This window comes from Erpetoichthys calabaricus, chromosome 13 (genome assembly GCF_900747795.2).
Source record: "Erpetoichthys calabaricus chromosome 13, fErpCal1.3, whole genome shotgun sequence".
In the NCBI taxonomy this organism is placed as follows: domain Eukaryota; kingdom Metazoa; phylum Chordata; class Cladistia; order Polypteriformes; family Polypteridae; genus Erpetoichthys; species Erpetoichthys calabaricus.
In genome coordinates this window covers 123,319,120-123,340,670 of record NC_041406.2, presented here as the reverse complement: position 1 = coordinate 123,340,670, position 21,551 = coordinate 123,319,120, and the positions used below count along the sequence as shown (strand labels likewise).

General features: G+C 40.3%; 1 long non-coding RNA gene across 1 annotated transcript in view; it reads left to right on the top strand.

Moving 5' to 3' along the window:
* Nucleotides 1-21,551, top strand: part of LOC127530104 (uncharacterized) — a 589,449-nt gene that overhangs the window by 195,755 nt on the left and 372,143 nt on the right. The window lies entirely within an intron of this gene.

Here is a 21,551-nt window from a genome sequence, read left to right as displayed (position 1 = left end):
CTCACCTTCTGTATCTGAATTGAACAGATGGGCAAGTTCGCCATCAAACATGCCGGGTTCCCTCTCGTCATTGTCGGAATCAGTCTCGTTGCCGGGTGGCTGTTCAGCAATGATTCCAGCTTTCGCGTAAGCTCGGACAACAGTCGAAGCAGACACCTTAGCCCAGGCATCCACAATCCATTCACATATGGTGGCGTAACTCACCCGGCGCTGCCTTCCAGTCTTAGTAAAGGTGTGTTCGCCGTCTCTCATCCATCGCTCCCATGACGCTCGCATCTTCACTTTGAACGCCCTGTTTACACCGATGTCCAGCGGTTGGAGTTCTTTTGTTAATCCTCCTGGAATGATGGCAAGCTCCGTATTCATTTGCTTCACTTGTTTTTTCACAGTAGCGGTGATATGGGCACGCATGGAGTCGCAGATCAACAAAGACGGTGATGCATGGAAAAACCCACCCGGTCTCTTCACATACACCTCTCTCAGCCACTCTCTCATTTTCTCCTCGTCCATCCAGCCCTTTGGATTGGCCTTAACGATGACTCCGGCTGGAAACTTTTCTTTTGGCAGCGTCTTCCTCTTAAAAATGACCATAGGTGGTAGTTTCTGTCCATTACCGTGGCAACCAAGAACAACAGTGAAAGCCGATTTCTCATGCCCCGTGGTGCGTATGGATACCGTGCTGGTCCCCTTTTTCTCCACAGTATGGTTCACGGGGATGTCAAAAGTGAGAGGGACCTCGTCCATGTTGGTGATGTGGTTGGGCTGGATTTTTTTGTCGGTAATCTTGTTGCTGCAGTAGGTGCGGAAGATGGTCAGCTTTTCTTTGTAATCCGCTGGCAGTTGCTGCGCCACGGTAGTTCGTGCGCGGATGGCGAGATGGCGCCTTTTCATAAAACGAAAGCACCAAGACGGACCTCCTTGAAAGTGCTCGAGCTTCATGTCTTGTGCTATCGTTATTGCCTTCAGTCGAATGGTGACTGTAGAGACGCTTCTCCCGGCTGCTCTTTGTTCAAGAATCCATTGTTCAAGTTGGTCTTCCAACTCTGGCCACCTCGCCTTGTTCCCGCGGAAACTCTTTTTTGTCTTTTTAACTTGGCGCAATTCATTCTTCTGCTTCCTCCACTTCCGAACCATGGATTCATTGATTTTAAATTCTCTCGCTGCTGCTCTATTCCCATTTACAACCGCGTAACTGATAGCCTGTAGTTTGAATTGTGCATCGTAAGCATGTCTCTTCTCTGATGCCATTTTCAGGGTCCTTAGCCAAACAAATGTGGTTTCGCAGTGCACCAGTAGTACAATATACCTACCTGCCGTAGGCGTGGCGGAGGTAAGTGTACGTGGCTTTACGTAATGTTCTGCAATTGGTTTATCGCTGCCAGCGTTCATAGTGTACGTATTACTACGTCCCTATGTCGGCAGGAAATGGTCTGACAGTCAATCAAGCAGAGCGCTTACTAAAATGCACAACAACATTTTTACAGATTTTGGAACTCAGTGCACACATAAGGCGCACCGAATTTAAAGGCGCACCGTGGATTTTTGAGAAAATTAAAGGCTTTTAAGTGCGCCTTATAGTGCGCAAAATACTGTAATGCTTGTCTCAGATGCCGACTGTTAATCGTTAAGCAGTAGGAGTCAAAGCCCAAAAGACTAAAAGCCTGTTTTATATCTTCTGACAAACTGTAGTACTAGTACAACTCTTAAAGGCCTTAAAACATTTGAAATGCATTGTGTGCTGTATTAATAATAGTGTAATGTAAGAAACATTGAAGACTTGTAGAATCTGTGATCGAAAGCAGTAATGTTAATAATGTATAATAAATTAAATTTACTGTACATTATTTTTTTTTACTTTCCTTACATTCCTTGTAAATGTGGAGGAAAAGGCTATGAGCTTTATGATGACCATTTAAAGAATTTTCTTTCTTTCTTTTTTAATATAATGTATTACAGCAGGATGGAATCCTTCAGCATTTCACCGAGGCACAGAAGTGGTGTGCTGAGAACATTTCCGTGTTCAGAGGGCGAATCTCACTCCCTGCATTACTGTCAATGGACAAAGACGACACTGAGGAGGCCCTTCAGAAATTTGATTTGCTATCTGAATTTCCAGAAGGGGAGGGAATATGTCTTTAGACATATTTTTTTCACATATGGAAGACATGCATCTGTTTTTAGATTAACATGAGAGGAAAAAGGAAAATGACTGAGTTTTGTGAGAAAATGTAACAAACATACATGTCCCTCATTGTTCAGTTACAACCTACAATTCTTGTTCAATATTTTATATATTCTTTAACTTTTTTGTAATAAATGTTGCAAACCAACTTCATCTTTACAGTCCATTGTCTTAGTGTTATGTATTAAAATAATGTTTTATAAAGCAGGGCAAGGCAATATTTATTTATAAACCACATTTACAACAGCAGCCAGAACTGAACCAATGTGCTGTACAAGAAAGGGTAAAAGAAGCAGTTCAAATATACCGTATGTACACATCACAAAACTGCAAGAATAACCAGCCATTACATAAAAGATAAACTTAAAATACCCATATATACATATTTATAATCCTGAATGTACGTGAGCCAAAATATACAAAAAATGTCAACCTCTTGGAGGGTTAAATGGCAGCAAGAACAAATAAGACTTTAATGATGACTTAAAAATGGCCTGTGATGGAGCAGACCTAATATAATGAGAGCCATTCCAGAGAAAAGGAGCAGCCACCACAAACACCCGATTCCTCCTTTGCTTCAGCCTCGACCTCTGCACAACTAAGAGCATCGGGCTAGTAGACCACAGGGATCTTGTTGGCATATACAAGTGAAGAGATTCCAAGAGGCAAGATGGGGCTGATCCACTCAAACATTTGAAAACAAGAAACAGATTTTTAAAATCAATTCTGAAATGGACCAGAAGCCAGTGAAGTGAGGTCAGTATTGGTGAAATATGGCCACACTTACGAGAGCCTTCAATAAGCGAACAGCAAAGTTGTGGAATCGTTGTAGGCGTCGTAACAGGGCTTGACCAATACCTACATACAAAGAACTGCAATAGTCCAAACGAGATGCTGTAAAAGCTTGGATGGCCTTTTCAAGATCACAGAAAGAAAGAAAAGCCTTTACCTTAAAGTCTCAGCTGGAAAAAGCTTCATTTAACTTCACAATTTATCTGTTTGTCGAGTTTGAATGAGCTGTCACAGATCACACCTGGGCTAACTGAAGCTTTATGATACATATATGGAAAGGGGTCCAAGAGCAATATCAGAGACACTCAAACTTTCTTAACTCTTGAACACCATGATCACAGTTTTATTATCATTTAGTTTAAGAAGATGCATTGCCATTCAGGTTTTAATATCATTCAAGCACACATGGAGAGTCTGTATTTTCTCGCCTTGATTTTAGTGGCAAATATATTTAAGTGTCATCAGTATAGAGAAGCCATACTTGTTAACAATGGAGCCTATAAGGTAACATGCCTATCAAAAAGATAGCTGGTCCAAGGATGGAACCCCACAAGTAAGAGGAGCTACAGAGGATGAGAACTCGCCCAAATGAATAGAAACGCTCCTATTTCTTAAATAAGATTTAAACCATTTCAGGGCATTACCTTGGATGACTACATACTGTTCAAGGCAGGATATAAGAATCATAAGATCCACAGCATCAAAAGCTGAGGTAAGATCTAGCAGTACAAGAATGGCAGAATCTCCAGGATTAGTAATTGGGAAGAGGTCACTGTTAACCTTTAACAAGGATGTTTCAGTGCTGCAAGAACATCTGTATCTGGATTGGAATTTTTCCAGAATACTATTTTCATCTAGAAATGTTTGAGATAGGACAACTTTTTCAAAGACTTTAGATAAAAAAAGGCAGTTTAGAAATTGGCCTGAAATTTGACACATTAGAGGGTCCTTATTTTGTTTTGTTATAATACGTTTCTGCACCACAGCGTGTTTCAAGGCAGCAGGAACACAACCAGAAATCAAGCTAGCATTTATTAAGGTAACAATACGTGGTCTGACAGAATCAAAAAAACCATTAACTAATCAAGAGGGGACACTGACCAGGGGGCACTTTGTAGGATTCAGGCGTTACACCAAATCAGACAACAGAGACGATGACACACACAGGCACAAAGTGGTCAAAGACAGCTGAACACACTATGGGAAGAATCCTGAGCAGGCAGTGACACCGATGACCTAATAACGGTAATCTTATTTACAAAAAAGTACATCTCCGTTTGGAGAGTAAGTTGGGGTATGCAACAAATGACAAATTCCTAATACAGTACAAGAAATGGTATATGGTGATTAAATGATTTAAAATCACTAAAAAATTGATTTGTAATTATTGTATCGACCCAAACGAAACATTTCTAAAGTTAAGTTTAAAATCTGTTAGTTCAGTTCCAAAATAAATAAAAACGACGGTTTATGGAAGTGCAACTTTCAATAATGCAAATGTTTGCATTTCTTTAGAAAAACAAACGATATAATATCTATTAAGCAATTTGAGAGATTGCTTCACTTTTTTTGATAAGTACATATTTATTAGTTAGGGTCCCAGGGAGAACAATTATGCATTAAAATTAAAAACCAGGTAAACATTTGAAAGTTTAATAACTCCACTTGAAATTTATCAACATTATAGCAGCAGCGAAGAACAAAATTAAGAAAACACAATTCAAGACAAACAATGGAAATGAATGTATGAACTGTATTAGTAAGCTGGATCATTTAAAAAATTGTTCAATATAAACAATTTTAAAAGTTTCTTTTGAACTCGAAAGTTTAGACCTTTATTTTCATGCCTGTTGATTGCTTTGTTGTGTTATTGATCATCATTTATTTTGTAATATAATAAATTAATGTCATTAACGGAATTTTCCTTTATTGAACGAAGTTCCAGAAATAATGTCAGACATGCCGTTTAGTACAAAAGTACCATAAAAATAATTTCAAATATTTTGAATGATAGAATTCACTATAATAGCAGTTAGAGCATCCACATTCAAATTTAGTATGGGGTTTCCTTAATCTAAAAATATGTTATGCCCTCTTTCTTTTAACAATCGAATCCTGACTCATAAATTATAAAACTGTTTAAGTAAACGCGACAGTAATACCATAAAGAGAAACTCGGATTCTTGCCTCGTGATTGCAGGAAGTCATATTAATATCGTCTTTTAGGGTTACATGGTAAATCAACGTTACTAGTTTTTCAACGAAAGCGATGTTACAGAGGACGGACGCGAATGCTGGGGGCGTGGTGTGGAAGGCAGGAGGCGCGGAAGGCCGGGGGCGTTGAAGGCCGAGTCTGCGACCTGCAGCCGGATACAATTGGAGCCGAAGGATGCACTGAGCTCAAGCCCAGCCTCTACCTCATAGGGTTCACCTCACATAACATGTAAACTGTCCATTTATTTGCAGCGCCTTATTTCTTATTATTTCCAGCAGGAGGATTATCTCACCGAGATAGGTCTCCCGCTAAAAAGGGGAGATACAGCGTTCGAGTTCTGTCCTCTCCAGCCATAATAAAGGGCCAAGCCATTTATTTATGGGGTCCGCAGACCTGTCGCTAAAATTAAATGCGTCTGGTCGGCGTACTAGCCAGTCAGACTCGGTAGCTCAACCGTTTGGATCACTCTTGAAAGGTAGAAGACTGCGGGTTTGAGTCTGCCCCGAAATCATAGCTGCGACTACAATTAAAAACAGCCTCTTTATTTGCTGTGGCCACCGAAGAATTAATGGTATAAATGATTTCTACACCTTCCTTCTAAAGATGAGCCCATGGTGGCATTGTGAAACAAGCAAATGACTCCATGAGTCAAGACCGAGTCGGCCCCGCGATCGAGACCGACGACCAAAGGGGCGGCCCGAGTCAAGGAGGACCCAGATGAATAACGAACAGAAACACTCTCATTTTATTTGACGTGTGGACGGAGAGATGACTTGTTAAAAGTGCTGAAACACCCAAGCGAAACGGGCTCAAAGAGTACCTCTTTAGGATAAACACCTTCAGACCCACCAGCCAAGATAAAACAAGCAGTGGGTTCGAATCCCCCTCCTACCATCACCAGAAGAAAATATATGACCAGCAAAAGAAGGAAAAACTAAAACTTACTTTTAATAGTCAGTCATAATAAGAAAACTGAGCATTATGCATTTGTAAAGTGAGGTAAATAATACAAACTACAAAAATATAATAATTATAATAATACGTTTTAATTATAAAGCGCCTTTCCCATGTTCAAAGAACGTTTACATGAATTCAGAAAAAGCAACAGGGAATATACAATATTAGATACAAAATTATATCCACATTAAACACTAAATAAAGATAAATACTGAAAAAACAAGCTATTAGCTAAGCAAACGCGTTTGGTGGACTGAGTGTTCTCTTGTTTTTCAAATTTCTTCTTCAATATGATTAATTATGATTAATCAACAAACCAGAACATCCAGCTCACTGCTTCTCAATCAGCAGCCCAATTCAAACACTTGTTCAAATCCTAGCGTTTCGCTCTTTTTCGCCTTTTTATTCCCTCACTTAAGGGCTTGTGGGAGGTGGCGCAGTCAGTGTTTTACTGACAGCCAAAAGAGGTGGAGCAGAAACTCCCATTAGTCCAATATCCAATAGAATTTAGAAGCCGATAGAAAGAAACGCCTGTTACTCGCATCTCCAATAGGCTTTGCAGATGGATGTACAGAAATGCCCCTTTCTGCGCCAACATCCAATTAAGCTTTGACATAGAAACGCCCCCTGCTGAACTAACACATAGAATGAGAACAAGTGAAGCCGAGCCGAAGTCATAGACAGGGTTAGCGCATTAGTGCACCGTACTGTTACGTTTTCCAGGCCACTGGCACGCACACACGAGACAGTGTTATGGGACAGTAGCACGCTCACAGGCCAGTGTCTCGGCTCTACGGACCAATGCCTCGCCTTGCATTAACAGGTTACTGAGGTCCTTCACGCACTCCGTTGCACGCTGGGGTGAGGTCCAGTATAGACCCCTAAAGACGCAGAACACTCATTGCAACAGATAGGTATGAGGGGCCAAACAGGCCATAAATCATATATTTCTGTGTGTAATCTATTGGTTTACGTATCAACACTATTGGTTTATGAATGTTTACTATCGGTTTGCGTGCATACTTAATTGGTTTGCGTGCGTACAATACTGGTTTCATTCATATGAACTATATTGGTTCGTTTCCGTATATTATCGGTTTGTGCGTGAACTATATCCGTTTGTATATGTATAGCACTGGTTTGCATATGAACTACAGTAATCCCTCCTCCATCGCGGGGGGTTGCGTTCCAGAACCCCCCGCGAAAGGTGAAAATCCGCGAAGTAGAAACCATATGTTTATATGTTTATTTTTATATTGTCATGCTTGGGTCACAGATTTGCACAGAAACACAGGAAGTTGTAGAGAGACAGGAACTTTATTCAAACACTGCAAACAAACATTTGTCTCTTTTTCAAAAGTTTAAACTGTGCTCCATGACAAGACAGAGATGACAGTTCCGTCTCACAATTAAAAGAATGCAAACATATCTTCCTCTTCAAAGGAGTGCCCGTCAGGATCAGATAGTGTCAGAGAGAGAGTGAGAAAAGCAAACAAATCAATAGGGCTGTTTGGCTTTTAAGTATGCGAAGCACAGCGGCACAAAGCTGTTGAAGGCAGCAGCTCACACCCCCTCCGTCAGGAGCAGAGAAAGAGAGAGAGAGAGAGACGGAGAAAAACAAGCAATCAAAAATCAATATGTGCCCTTCGTGCTTTTAAGTATGCGAAGCACCATGCAGCATGTCGCTTCATGAAGCAGCTGCACAGAAGGGAGCAACGTGAAGATAATCTTTCAGCATTTTTAGAAGAGCGTCCGTATCGTCTAGGTGTGCGAACAGCCCCCCTGCTCAATTCCCCTACGTCAGGATCAGAGAATGTCAGCGCAAGAGAGAGAGAGAGAGAAAAGTAAGTTGGGTAGCTTCTCAGCCATCTGCCAATAGCGTCCCTTGTATGAAATCAACTGGGCAAACCAACTGAGGAAGCATGTACCAGAAATTAAAAGACTCATTGTCCGCAGAAATCCGCAAACCAGCAAAAAATCCGCGATATATATTTAAATATGCTAACATATAAAATCCGCAATAGAGTGAAGCTGCGAAGCGCGATATAGCGAGGGATTACTGTATATTGATTCGCGTGTGTATATCAGTGGTTCCAGTACGTTTGTTATTGGTTTGTGAGTGAACTGCATTGGTTTTCGGTTGTATGTTATCGGTTTACATATGAACTATATTGGCTTGCGTTCTGTGCCGGTCTAACGATGGATTTGTGTATGCACTATATTGGTTTCATGTGGGTAACATATCGGTTTTGCGCTTGAACTCTATTGGTTGTATGTATGTTCCATGTCGGTTTCTCGTACGAAACATACTGGTTATGCGTCCGCACCCTATTGCAACTCTGCGTATGAACTATATCGGTTCTGCGTGCGAACTATATCGGTTGTTCACGTGATCTTCAGTAGAAATGGGCGGGGCAAGAAACAGGAAATCAGGGGCCGGTAGAGTCATGGAGTGTAAAGACAAGTGGCTAGGAGACAGATCTGGGTTTACTTTAAACAGTGCAGTATTTTTTTCCGCATAGTAGGTTTGGGAAAGGACTTGGTGGTAATTATTACTATTTAATAGAATCTGCCATTGAGTGTGTAATGAACACAAAGCTGAAGTTAGTACGTATTTGGTCGTGTTTTTATTCGCTTCCAGCTGCATGCCCGCTTGCAACCCGCGACTGTACTTTTTCACACAGCTTTTGCAAACTAGTTACTTATTCTAAAGGCAAAATATTCTACATTTATGACTGACGCCTTTATCCAGTATAACATTTAGTTACTACTGGTTACATTTCTTATGCCCAGCGATCCCGCACCGTGCCGCCTATTCAGGTGAAGTGACATGCTCATGGTCACACAGTGTCACTATCAGGACTTTAACCGAGAAATGTAGGATTTAGAGGACAAAGCCCTTACCACAGTGCCCCAATGCTTGCACATCTGCAATGTGTATATTATTTGACATAATATAATCTTGTCCAGGACAGATTCCTTTGTTAAAGTTGAGTGTAACATTTTCAACCCGTTCAAGTCCTAAATCTGGGATATTTATTCTTTCAAATAATGTATCAGTTTGCAGATTAATGTACACGCTGTATAATATTTTGCCATGCACTTAAAATTGAAGTAGAAGCTGGTTTGTGAATAAGTTGCTGACTACAAGCATATCCATATTACTAAACGAGAATGGTAAACCGGATATGGACGCAGGGACCTGCCCGTGGACGCAAAAGACATAGTGCGCAAGTGCCACACAAAGCCCCCCCCCACCCCCCCCGAGTGAAACGGGAGAGACTACGCACGTGCGCAGGCGCCACACAAAGCCCAAACCCCCCCCCCATGGCCAGAGCAAAACAGGAAAGACTACGAACCGTCAGAGTAGGAAACAAAGTAAAACGTCATAAAGAGGTTAAAGAACAGGGACAAACACGTGGAGAGCAGGTTACAGAACAAAGCCCCCCTCCCCAGAGTAAAACGAGAGAGACTACGAACCGTCTGACATTCCGCAAGCAGGATAAAGCGAGGTCAGAAATGAAACACAGAGTAGGAAACAAAGTAAAACTTTATAAAGGGATTAAAGAACGGGGACGAACACATGGAGAGCGGGTTACAGATGATGAAAACTGGAATGCAACAGCTTCAAAAAAACCTAGGCATGAAACACATGCACACCGAGATACAGAATATAAAGACAGAAACAACGACAGTTAAACGTCCACACCACACAGCGGAGGCGGACCCGGAAGGTGCAGGCGCCTACATCGTGCGTCGGAAGGCGCGGTAAAGTACAAAAGGCAAAGGCGCCTACACAGCATGGTAAAAACCGACATAATACGGAAAGCGCAGGCGTCTCCGCCATATTGTGAGTGGCACTAATGCGTGGTGAAGGCGCAGGAGGAGACATAGTAAAACAAGAGGAGTCAACACCCCGCCCCAGAGTGAAACGGGACACACTACGGAGTCCACAAAGGTTCATACATCAAACCCGAGATGGTACGGACACGCGTCTGAAACCGCGGAAGCAAAACTGTCTTGGCTCCAGAACCAAACAGCTCAACAACTAACACAGCCTAGACACTGAGCCCGCGTGGACAGATCTAATGAACGTGGACGCCTACAACGCGCGTCTCAAACTGCATAGGCAAAGCAAGCACGGATTCAACACAACACAGCTCAAGTGACCGAGATACAAACACGCGCCTGCCTGGATATAATTCATGAACGCAGGCGCCTACAACGTGCGTCTGAAATGCCGCAGACCAGGTAGGCACTGCTCCAAAAAGAAAGAGCTCGACTAAACGAGATACGAAGTGAAACGGGAAACACTACAGAGTCTGCAGTGCTCCACAATGCACCACATAATAGTTCGGAAAGAGCTTCATAGTAACAGTAGGGAGACCCAGAGTGACACGGGTGAACGCTCCGTATTAAACATACGTCATCCTCACACGTCCAAACTATACAGCATAGGTGAATCACATTATAGTGATGCATTATTAACAGTACGATAAACATCACAGTATCGCAAACAAATGAAAATTATTACTCAAAAAAGGGAAAATATATTCACCACGGACCAGGTGTCATTGAAACAAAAGCAGAATAAAGCGACCGAGATACAAACTGAAACGGGAAACACTACGGGGTCCGCAGTAGCCCACAATGCACCGCATAATAGTACGGACGGAGCTCCGTATTAACAGTGGGGTGCCCCAGAGTGACAAGGGCGAACGCTCCGTATTAAACGTGGGTCATCCTCACACGTGGCTGCCCAGCGGGCACGGGTTCAAAACTCCGGGGGTAGGTGAGCGAAGTGAGCAGGGGGCGGAGCCCCCTTGTGTGTATCTAGGTGTGAATAAAAAGCCACTTGAATGTGTACCTAACTTAAGGCCCGTGATCATTTCAGATGTTAAATGTTAATCATCACCAAGCCCTTTCACAAACATTAAGTGGCATACAAAAGTATTCAATCCTCTTGAAAGTCATAATTTTCTGCAAGACAAAAGATTTATACACATTTATTCATTCAGTATTTTTCTTATGCTGTGACAAAACATTTCCAGAGACAAAATAAACCATTTTCTGTAGACGTTTAACTGAAGAAGAAAAACTCCAAAGTTAATGTTTGCATAGGTATTTAAACCTCTGTGCTTTGGAAGCTCCATCATTACACCAATGACAAATTAATTACAAAGGTGACAGTCGTTTAACAGTCATAATTAAACATGATGTGGTGCTACTTGTGAGTCCTTTCTGTCTCTCTGGATATAAACAGCCCCCTTTGTGAGGGCAGTAATCTTTGGTGGACAGTCACTGCAAAAATGAAAACAAAGGAGCATTCTACTGATGTGAGAAACAAAGTTATTGAAATGCACAAGACTGGGAATTGCTTTAAAAATATCAAAAGAGTTTGAATGTCCCATTGTGCACTGTTGCATTCATCACCAGAAAGTGGAAGGTTCATCAAAGTACACAGACTCTGACTAGAAAAGGCTGTCCCTCAAAACTCAACATCAGAGTGAGACATCAACTGGTGGGAGAGGCGACTAGAAATCCAACTGTCACTCTCAGACGTCTGCGATGATCTTTAGCTGGAGTAAAGGTGCAGGGGTCCACAATTTCAAGAGTTCTCCATAAAACAGGCTTCTATGGGAGGGTAACATGAAAGAAGCCATTCCTTAAGAAGGTCCACATAAAACAACGTATGGTGTTTGCCACAAAGCATGAGAAAGACCCAGTTAAAATGTGGGAGAAGGTTTTATGGTCATATGAGACCAAAATAGAAGTTTTTGGACAGACTTAAGAGGTATGTGAAGTGTAACACTAACATTGCCCAGGCCTCAAGAAACAACATTCCTACAGTGGAATATTGTGGTTGCAGTCTCATGCTATGGGGATGTTTTTCATGTGCTGGGTCTGAGAATCTTGTCAGAGTTGAAGGGACAATGGATGGACACAAATACTGCACAATTTTGCAAGAGAACTTGTTCTAGTCTGCTATGAAAGCTCAGGAGAAGATTCATCTTTCAACATGATAATGACCCTAAGCATTAGGCCAATGTGACACTGGGATAGCTCAGAAACAGAAAGGTGAATGTTTTGGAGTGGCCAAGTCAAAGCCCTAAGCTTAACCCTGTTGAGAATCTGTGGCACTGTTTGAAAACTGCTGTTCAGAGGTGCCATCTCACCAACAAAGAGGGTCTCTAGAAATCCTGCCAAGAAGAAAGGGGCAGAATCACTCCTGAGCAATGTGCAGAACTGGGGCCTATTTACAAAAGAACGAAGGCTCTTACGGCAGCAAAAGGGTTCTTGACAAAGTATGAATGTGTTGGGCTTGAATACTTAATGCAAACACCAACTTTGGAGTTTTTCTTCTTCAGTTAAATATCTACAGAAAATGGTTTATTTAGACTTTGGAAATGTATTGTTACAGCACAAGAGTTCACATTAAAAAGAATGAATGAATAAACGTGGAAAAATCTTTTGTCATACAAAAAATTAGGATGACTTTTAAAGTGATTGAATACTTTTGCATGTCACTGTTTGTTTCTGAAAGGGCTTGGTGGTTTTTATTTTTAACAGTATTTTCCCGTAATTCTGAAATATTCACAGGGCTGACGTTAGGTGCACATTCTGCTGACTTTTTATTCAATCCTAGCTACATCCAGAATATGCTTGCAGTCAGCTACCTATTCATACTGCTTTTGCACACCAGCTTCTTATTCTATTTTAACAGCATGGCAAAATATTCTACAGCATGTACATTAATCAGAATCATTACAAACTGATCAATTATTTGAAAAAATAAATATTCCACATTTTGGTCCTGCACAGGTCAAAAATCTTAAACACAACTTTAATTTAACAAAGGAATCTGTCTTGTCACAAAACTGTGAAAATTAAGGTGGCTGAACGTGATTTAACACTTTACAGTGCCCATGATAGCACAGTAAATCCTATTTATCAGATATTGGAGTGGAAATACACAGGTACTCGTACCTGGCAGGGCAAAAATCGGCTGCATCTTAAAAAACACATATGGCTTGTCACAAAACTGTGAGAGGTAAGGTTGTCCAATATGATGTAACTCACATATACTGGTCCTAAATATGGAACATTTATCTTTTCAAAGAATGGACACGACCATATCATGTCAAATAATATGCACGTTGCAGATGTGCAAGCAGTGGGGCATTGTGGTTAGGGCTTTGTCCTCTAAACCCTACATTTGTCAGTTCAAGTCCTGATAGTGACACTGTGTAACCATGAGCATGTCACTTCACCTGTCTAGGCGGCACGGTGCGGGATCGCTGGGCATAAGAAATGTAACCAGTAGTAACTAAATGTTATACTGGATAAAGGCGTCAGTCATAAATGTAGAATATTGTGCCTTTAGAATAAGTAACTAGTTTGCAAAAGCTGTGTGAAAAAGTACATTCGCGGGTTGGAAGCGAGCATGTAGCTGGAAGCGAATAAAAAGATGACCAAATACGTACTTAACTTCAGCTTTGTGTTCATTACACACTCAATGGCAGATTCTATTAAATAGTAATAATTACCACCAAGTCCTTTCCCAAACTATCGTGCGGAAAAAAATACGGCGCTGTTTAAAGTAAACCCAGATCCGTCTCATGTCAGCTTCTCTACACGCTCCATGACACTACCAGCCCCTGAGTTCCTGTTTCTTGCCCCACCCATTTCCACTGAAGATCACGTGAACAACCGATATAGTTTGCACGCAGAACCGATATAGTTCATACACAACATTGCAATAGTGTGCGTTCGCAAACCAGTATGTTTCATACGCAAAACCGATATAGTGCACACGTAAATCCAGCATGTTACTTTCACAAAGCCGGCATAGTACGCATACATAAAACCGGTAGAAGACTGACAAGGACTCAATGTAGTGCATAAACAAAACCAATAGCGTTCATATGTGAAACCGATATATTACTCACGTGAAACCAGTATAGTGCATATGAAAAACCAGTGCTATACGTAAGCAGACCAGTAGTACACGAACACAAACCAATATAGTTGATACGCAAACTGATTGCATACGCACGCAATCCAATGCAATTCCCTCACAAACCGATAGCAAACGCACGTGAACCAGTAATAAAGTTCAATTCAATATAGTTCATATGCAAACCAGTGCTATGCATATACAAACGGATATAGTTCACGCACAAACCGATATTATACGGACACGAACCAATATAGTTCATATGAATGAAACCAGTATTGTTCGCACGCAAACCAATTAAGTATGCACGCAAACCGATAGTAATCATCCATAAACCAATAATGTTCACGCATAAACCAATACTTTACGTACAAAAATATATGATTTTTGGCCTGTTTGGCCCCTCATAGATAGGATCCATTACGTAGGTACAGTTGCCGTTGTACCAATTTTTTTTCTTCTGAATTTAAACAGCATCACACAACAATATGTGTTTTTGTTTGCAATGTTTGAATAATAAGCAATGCCAAGTGTTGCGTGTTATGTCTGTATGGCAGGTAATTGAATTGTAATTTTTACCATAAAGCTTTCTTTTTTGCCCCTAAGCGGACACTTTTGCAATGATTTCTCCCTCTTTAAAAGTGTTTTTTGAGCACTAAGCGTACAGTACTTGTTTTAGTTTGGGAAAATGGTTCCAAGGTTTTAAGAGAAAATAAGCAGGCAGGAATCAGAGAGGAAAGGTCCAATACTTCAATTGTGTTTACTTGTTCAAATATAATATCAGTTACATACAATATAATAGCAATATACATGCAGATATAGGAATTGTACTATTGACTTACAGTAATATATATATATATAAATTATACTATTGACTTACAGTAATACAGATATATGAATTATGCTATACTTACAGTAATATCAAAAGACCCAGAGCCATCATCCTAGACCAGTAGACTGAGGGAGCCCGCGTGTCAGTCTCGTCAGAGGATCAACTCGTGAGCCTGGTCCAATACCGGGCGGTGTGCACGTTCCCCACGGTTGAGCTTCCGAAGAAACTGAGTGCGGAACCTTCCCTTATATACTAATTGAGTGTCCTTGCCCAAAATGGCTTACGTGTAAGCAGTGTATACAGAAGTGATCAGTTTCAGCACACACCCTTCCACGGGACGCAGCATTGTTTTTCTTCTACTTGGCCCTCACTGAGATGGTGCCTAGTATCAGAAGACACACAATAACAAGCGTTGCTTGCAATGAAGCCCCTCGAAGTGAAAAACAAGTACATAGCCTTGACTGTATTCCCATAACATTCTGAAACTCTTTATGAGAAGCAAGTTTTTGCACATTCTTTCGCTATCATCCCAAACATTCCAATCTTTGTAGCTGGTTTTGCACTGAAGCGACCAACCCCCCCTCTTACTCCTTTATTTCATCCCTTCTCCTGTTACAGAGAAAACCTTTTTTATTACAGTACTGTACTGTTACGTTTGACTCTTACGGGACAGTGCCCTTCATTTAAAAATTATATATATAAAATTCTTTTCGCGTTTGAAATGGAAATTACGTATGACCAAAGAGGAACAGGAAAAACATTCTTAATAAACCTGATTCTTGCTGAGAGAGTGAATGGTGACATAGATCTGGCTGTAGCATCATTGGGAATCGCTTCTACATTATTAGATGGAGGCTGTACAGCATATTCGGCATTGCAATTACATTAAACCTCGCTCACGACGAAAATCCAATTTGCAACATACGCAAGGGCTCTGGAAAGGCTTACAACATTCAAAGATAATAGTTTGGGATGAGTGCACCATGGCACATAAAAGAGCTTATGAACCTTTGAACCGAACAATGCAAGATATCAGAGATCCTAGGAAAATAATGGGAGGTACTGTCGTTTTACTCGCAGGAGATTTTCGTCAAACATTACCAGTTATTCCACGAGGGACACCAGCAGATGAACTCAACGCGTGTTTAAAATCCATGCTTCTCCCACGCTCGGTTATATGTCGCGTGTTCTCGGGTAGGTACACCAAAAAATGTATACATTTATGCACGTAATGGGCAAACAAAAAATGTAGTATACCCGAAAGCACTGCAGTAGTACTCAATGTATCTTTACTTCTTAAATGTTAATGTTTTACTGTTTAATAATTTATATGCTCCTTATGTTTTGTTCAAATTCTTTTATCAAAATATTTTACTGTTTAATAATTTATATTTATATGCAATGTGCTTCTTATATATTACTTCATATTCTCATATGATAATGATGTTAATGTTGTTTATATTGATTTCTATGTTATTGTAAATGCTCTTTGTTAATTGCCAATTTTATTTTTCAACAAATAAACTTATTTTATAAATACTACATTTTATTTTTTCCCTTGCACTCAGTGAGCGAAGCCACTGGGTAATCAGCTAGTAGCATATACAAAGTTCATATCGCAGTTTGATACGTTTTTAATATTATGGTGTCAAGTCTTTTTAATAGGCCAAACAAAAGTGCTTTATGTGACCAAACGAAGATGCGAGGTAATAATGAGGACATTTCAATTAAAACCCCATTGGAAGTACAGTTGGTTTACAATTCTTGCCATTCCTCATTTTCTACTTCTATAAACTTCAGAAGACATGAAAGACATTATCATTCCAGCTGAAATGAACCAATATTTTGTGTTGATGTAGCAAATGCTATCTGTTTCACTTCAAAACCAAACAAAGGTGTCAGGGTTCCAATTCATCAACCTCACAGATAATTGCCTGTGAAGTGGCAGACTGCAGAGATTTCATTGCTCTAGCAAAGCCAAGTGGGCAACCTGGTGTTGAATGCGAGCACTTGCCTCGAGTTCCCTTTGCAGATGCTTATGTTGAGCCCATACAATATGTGTTGCTGAAAGAGCTCATTTCTAGGCCCAGAAGAAATGAGTGTATTGAGTTAAATAATGCAGCATCCAGGGAAGTATGTCTATTCTTCTCAGTATTTACAGGAAAAGAAGGAAGCCTGGAGTTATTTGGTGTGGACAACGGTCACATTTGACATGAAGACAGGGAAGTGGTGGTGCCTTTGTAAATGCATCGCTGCCCCCACATTAATTTGTCAGTGTGGTGGCTTTCCCTGGCCCCTAATCCTTGACTACGCTACTCTTATCCTTCTTCAAAATATCAATACCCCTTCTGTCCAAATGTAAGCCATGACATCGGGACAGGTGCCTTCTTTTCCAGAAAGAGTCCCAATGTCCCATAAACCTATACCTGTCTATTCTACTCTAAGGTGTTACCTGGATGGCTGGGCAGCACAGGAAGACCTTCAGAGAAGTCCACCTTGTCAATTCTACAATTGACTGCAGAACAGATAACCAACCTTCATTCATGTCATTTGTTCCAGCATGGACAATGACATCTAGATCTACCCCCACTCTGGCCAAGAGCCTATCCACCCTTTCAGGGCATTCCTCCACCTATGGACCAAGAAGACAATACACCGTATTACAGTGTCTGCTATCGGACGAAACCTGCATTTCAATACCTCTACAGACTAAGCCCACCACATGGCGACCTACCCACCTCAGAGTTTTCAGAGTCACTCTCCAGTTCCACAAGTAGCTGAAAATGTTTTGAAATCTCAAATTCTGGGGCGTCATAATCCAAATTTATATTAGCTCCCTTTTTAATTAAAAAATAAATCTTGATTTAAATTAGTGCTGGGCGGTATACCGGTTCATACCGAAAACCGTTTTTTATTTTTTTTATGATATGGATTTTTCTTATACCGCAACACCGGTTTAAATTGCCTAAATGACGTTCAGAACGTGGCGCAGCGGGAAACTGTTCAAGTGGGGACCTTTTTCACTGCTACACCGCTAAACACAGATTTGTTGCACTAGGGCTCTTTTTCACTGCTACACCACCAAATAGTGGGCGGTAGCATAGGAATGCCGCGCGGTGAAAATGGACAGAGAGACGAAAAAAATGAGTCACGTCTGTCGCCTGGAGATGCTTTAGTTTTAAAAGGTCAGATGTGTAAACACTGTTTCTATACTACTGGATAATACTGCAAGCCAAGTTGTACTTGTTTTATTTGTTTTCAATACAGTGTAATGTACCTGGGTACTGTGTAATATTGTGAAGACATGTTGACTTTATTCTCATGCTTTGTCATTAAAGTATAACATCGTAAACTAAACTTCATTGTAAAATGAATATTTAATTTACTAGATTTTCTCAAACCCCGTCATAAGTTATATAGCACATTAAATGCCTTGTGTTAAGTGTTCCCCGAGCTTCTTAAACTGACTTCCTCTGCACTAAGAGGAGGCACCGGCACTGGCAGCGATCGCCGCACCGAATCCATTCACATGATATTCATGCTCTCTGAACATTTAGAATGCCAAGATAAATCTATACTAATAAAAGGCAAAGCCCTCACTGACTGACTCATCACTAATTCTCCAACTTCCCGTGTAGGTAGAAGGCTGAAATTTGGCAGGCTCATTCCTTACAGCTTACTTACAAAAATTAGGCAGGTTTCATTTCAAAATTCTACGTGTAATGGTCATAACTGGAACCTGTTTTTTGTCCATATACCGTACTCTAATGGAGGAGGCGGAGTCACATATCGCGTCATCACGCCTCCTACATAATCACGTGAACTAAAAACAAGGAAGAGATTTACAGCACGAGTCAAACGCGGGAACGAAGGTAAATGACGTTAATTTTTGAGTGTCTTTTAATACTGTGTAAGCATACATATTAACACGTGCAATTAAACGTGTGCATTTACGGGGTGATTTCTCAGGCTTAAAAGCTCGCCTTTTATTAAAGAGGTAAATGCAAACTGTTTTCATTCTGAAGGGCACAAACCACGTTAGATTTCATGCTCAAGAGTAAACTCAGCACACAGCTTGGTCATATTACAACCGGTTCATTTTCCTCAGTTTAAAAAGGTTTACTTTTCTTCTTGATAAAATTTTTAAAGCAGTACTTCGCCGCTGCAAAGCGCGGGTATTTTGATATATATCAAAATATATCGCGTCATCACGCCTCCCACGTAAGCACGTGAACTGACCCGCTGCCGTTTGCAATGCCATATTCGCGAGATACAAGTTTAATGAGAAGACACGAGGTATAAACGACAGTTTGGATCACTTTGTAATAGAGTTAAAATTGCTGTAGCGAGAAACTTTTAACTGCTGGGTCATTAAATAAACCCGTGGACATCGCAACATCACACAAGACAGCGGCTCACATGAAGTGACTGAACGCAGCAGGAGTGATCACTTCGATGAATCAAACCTGTTCAAAAAACACATTACACAATTGATAAGGTATGAAAACAATATAAAACCGATTGTGGATTTGCGTACAGCCACTGAAACTTTGTAACGGCACGAGACTTCAGGTCACATGTCTGCAAAAGAACGTCATTGAGGCAACTATTTTTACTGGCGGTGGCTCAGGGGAGAGAGTTTTTATTCCTCGCATCCCTGTTATACCCTCTGATCTCCCATTTCAATTCAAACGCCTCCAATTTCCACTAAGGCTCTGCTTCGCAATGACAATTAATAAGTCTCAGGGACAGACCCTACAAAAGGTTGGCATTGATTTGAGGCAAGACTGATTTTCACATAGCAAACTGTACGTTGCATGCTCAAGAGTAAGCTCAGCACACAGCTTTGTCATATTACAACCAGAGGGGTGAACTGACACCGTGATATACAAAGAGATCCTTAACAAATAATTATTGATTCATTTTCCCTCAGTTTAAAAAGGTTTACTTTTCTTCTTAATAAAAATATTAAAGCAGTACTTCGCCGCTGCGAAGCGCGGGTATTTTGATATATATCAAAATATATCGCGTCATCACGCCTCCCACGTAAGCACGTGAACTGACCCGCTGCTGTTTGCAATGCCATATTCGCGAGATACAAGTTGAATGAGAAGACACTTTTAACTGCCGGGTCTTAGCTAACATTTAATAAACGCGTGGACATCGCAACATCACACAAGAGAGCGGATCACGTGAAGTGACTGAACGCAGCAGGAGTGATCACTTCGATGAATCAAACCTGTTCAAAAAACAAATAACACAATTGATAAGGTACGAACAGAATATGAAACCGATTGTGGATTTGCGTACAGCCACTGAAACTTTGTAACGGCACGAGACTTCAGGTCATGTGTCTGCAAAACAACCTCATTGAGGCAACTATTTTTACTGGCGGTGGCTCAGAGGAGAGAGTTTTTATTCCTCGCATCCCCGTTATACCCTCTGATCTCCCATTTCAATTCAAACGCCTCCAATTTCCACTAAGGCTCTGCTTCGCAATGACAACTAATAAGTCTCAGGGACAGACCCTACAAAAGGTTGGCATTGATTTGAGGCAGGACTGCTTTTCACATGGCCAACTGTACGTTGCATGCTCAACAGTAAGCTACCACACAGCTTGGTCATATTACAAGCAGAGGGGCGAACTGACACCGTGCTATACAAAGAGATCCTTAACAAATAATTATTGATACATTTTCCCTCGGTTTAAAAAGGTTTACTTTTCTTCTTAATAAAAATTTTAAAGCAGTACTTCGCCGCTGCGAAGCGCGGGGTATTTTGATATATATATGTAGATATGTGTATATATACTGTGTATATATATATATATATATATATATATATATATATATATATATATATATATGTAGATATGTATATATGTATATATATATATATATGTAGATATGTATATATATATATATATATATATATATATATATGTAGATATGTATATATATATATATATATATATATATATATATATATGTAGATATGTATATATATATATATATATATATATATATATATATATATATAAATATGTGGATATGTAGATATGTATATATATATATATATGTAGATATATATATGTGTATATATATATATGTAGATATATAAATATACTGTATATATGTATATATATGTGTCTGTGTGTGTATATATGTATGTGTGTATATATATATGTATGTGTATATGTATATATGTATATGTGTGTGTGTATGTATGTGTATATATATGTTGACATATGTATATATATATATATGTATATATATGTGGATGTGTATATGTATATATATATCTTTGTGTATATGTAGATATGTGTACAGTGATCCCTCGCTATATCGCGCTTCGCCTTTCGCGGCTTCACTCCATCGCGGATTTTATATGTAAGCATATTTAAATATATATCGCGGATTTTTCGCTGCTTCGCGGGTTTCTGCGGACAATAGGTCTTTTAATTTCTGGTACATGCTTCCTCAGTTGGTTTGCCCAGTTGATTTCATACAAGGGACGCTATTGGCAGATGGCTGAGAAGCTACCCAGCTTACTTTCTCTCTCTCTCTCTCTCTTGCGCTGACGTAGGGGTGTGTGAGCAGGGGGGCTGTGTGCAGCT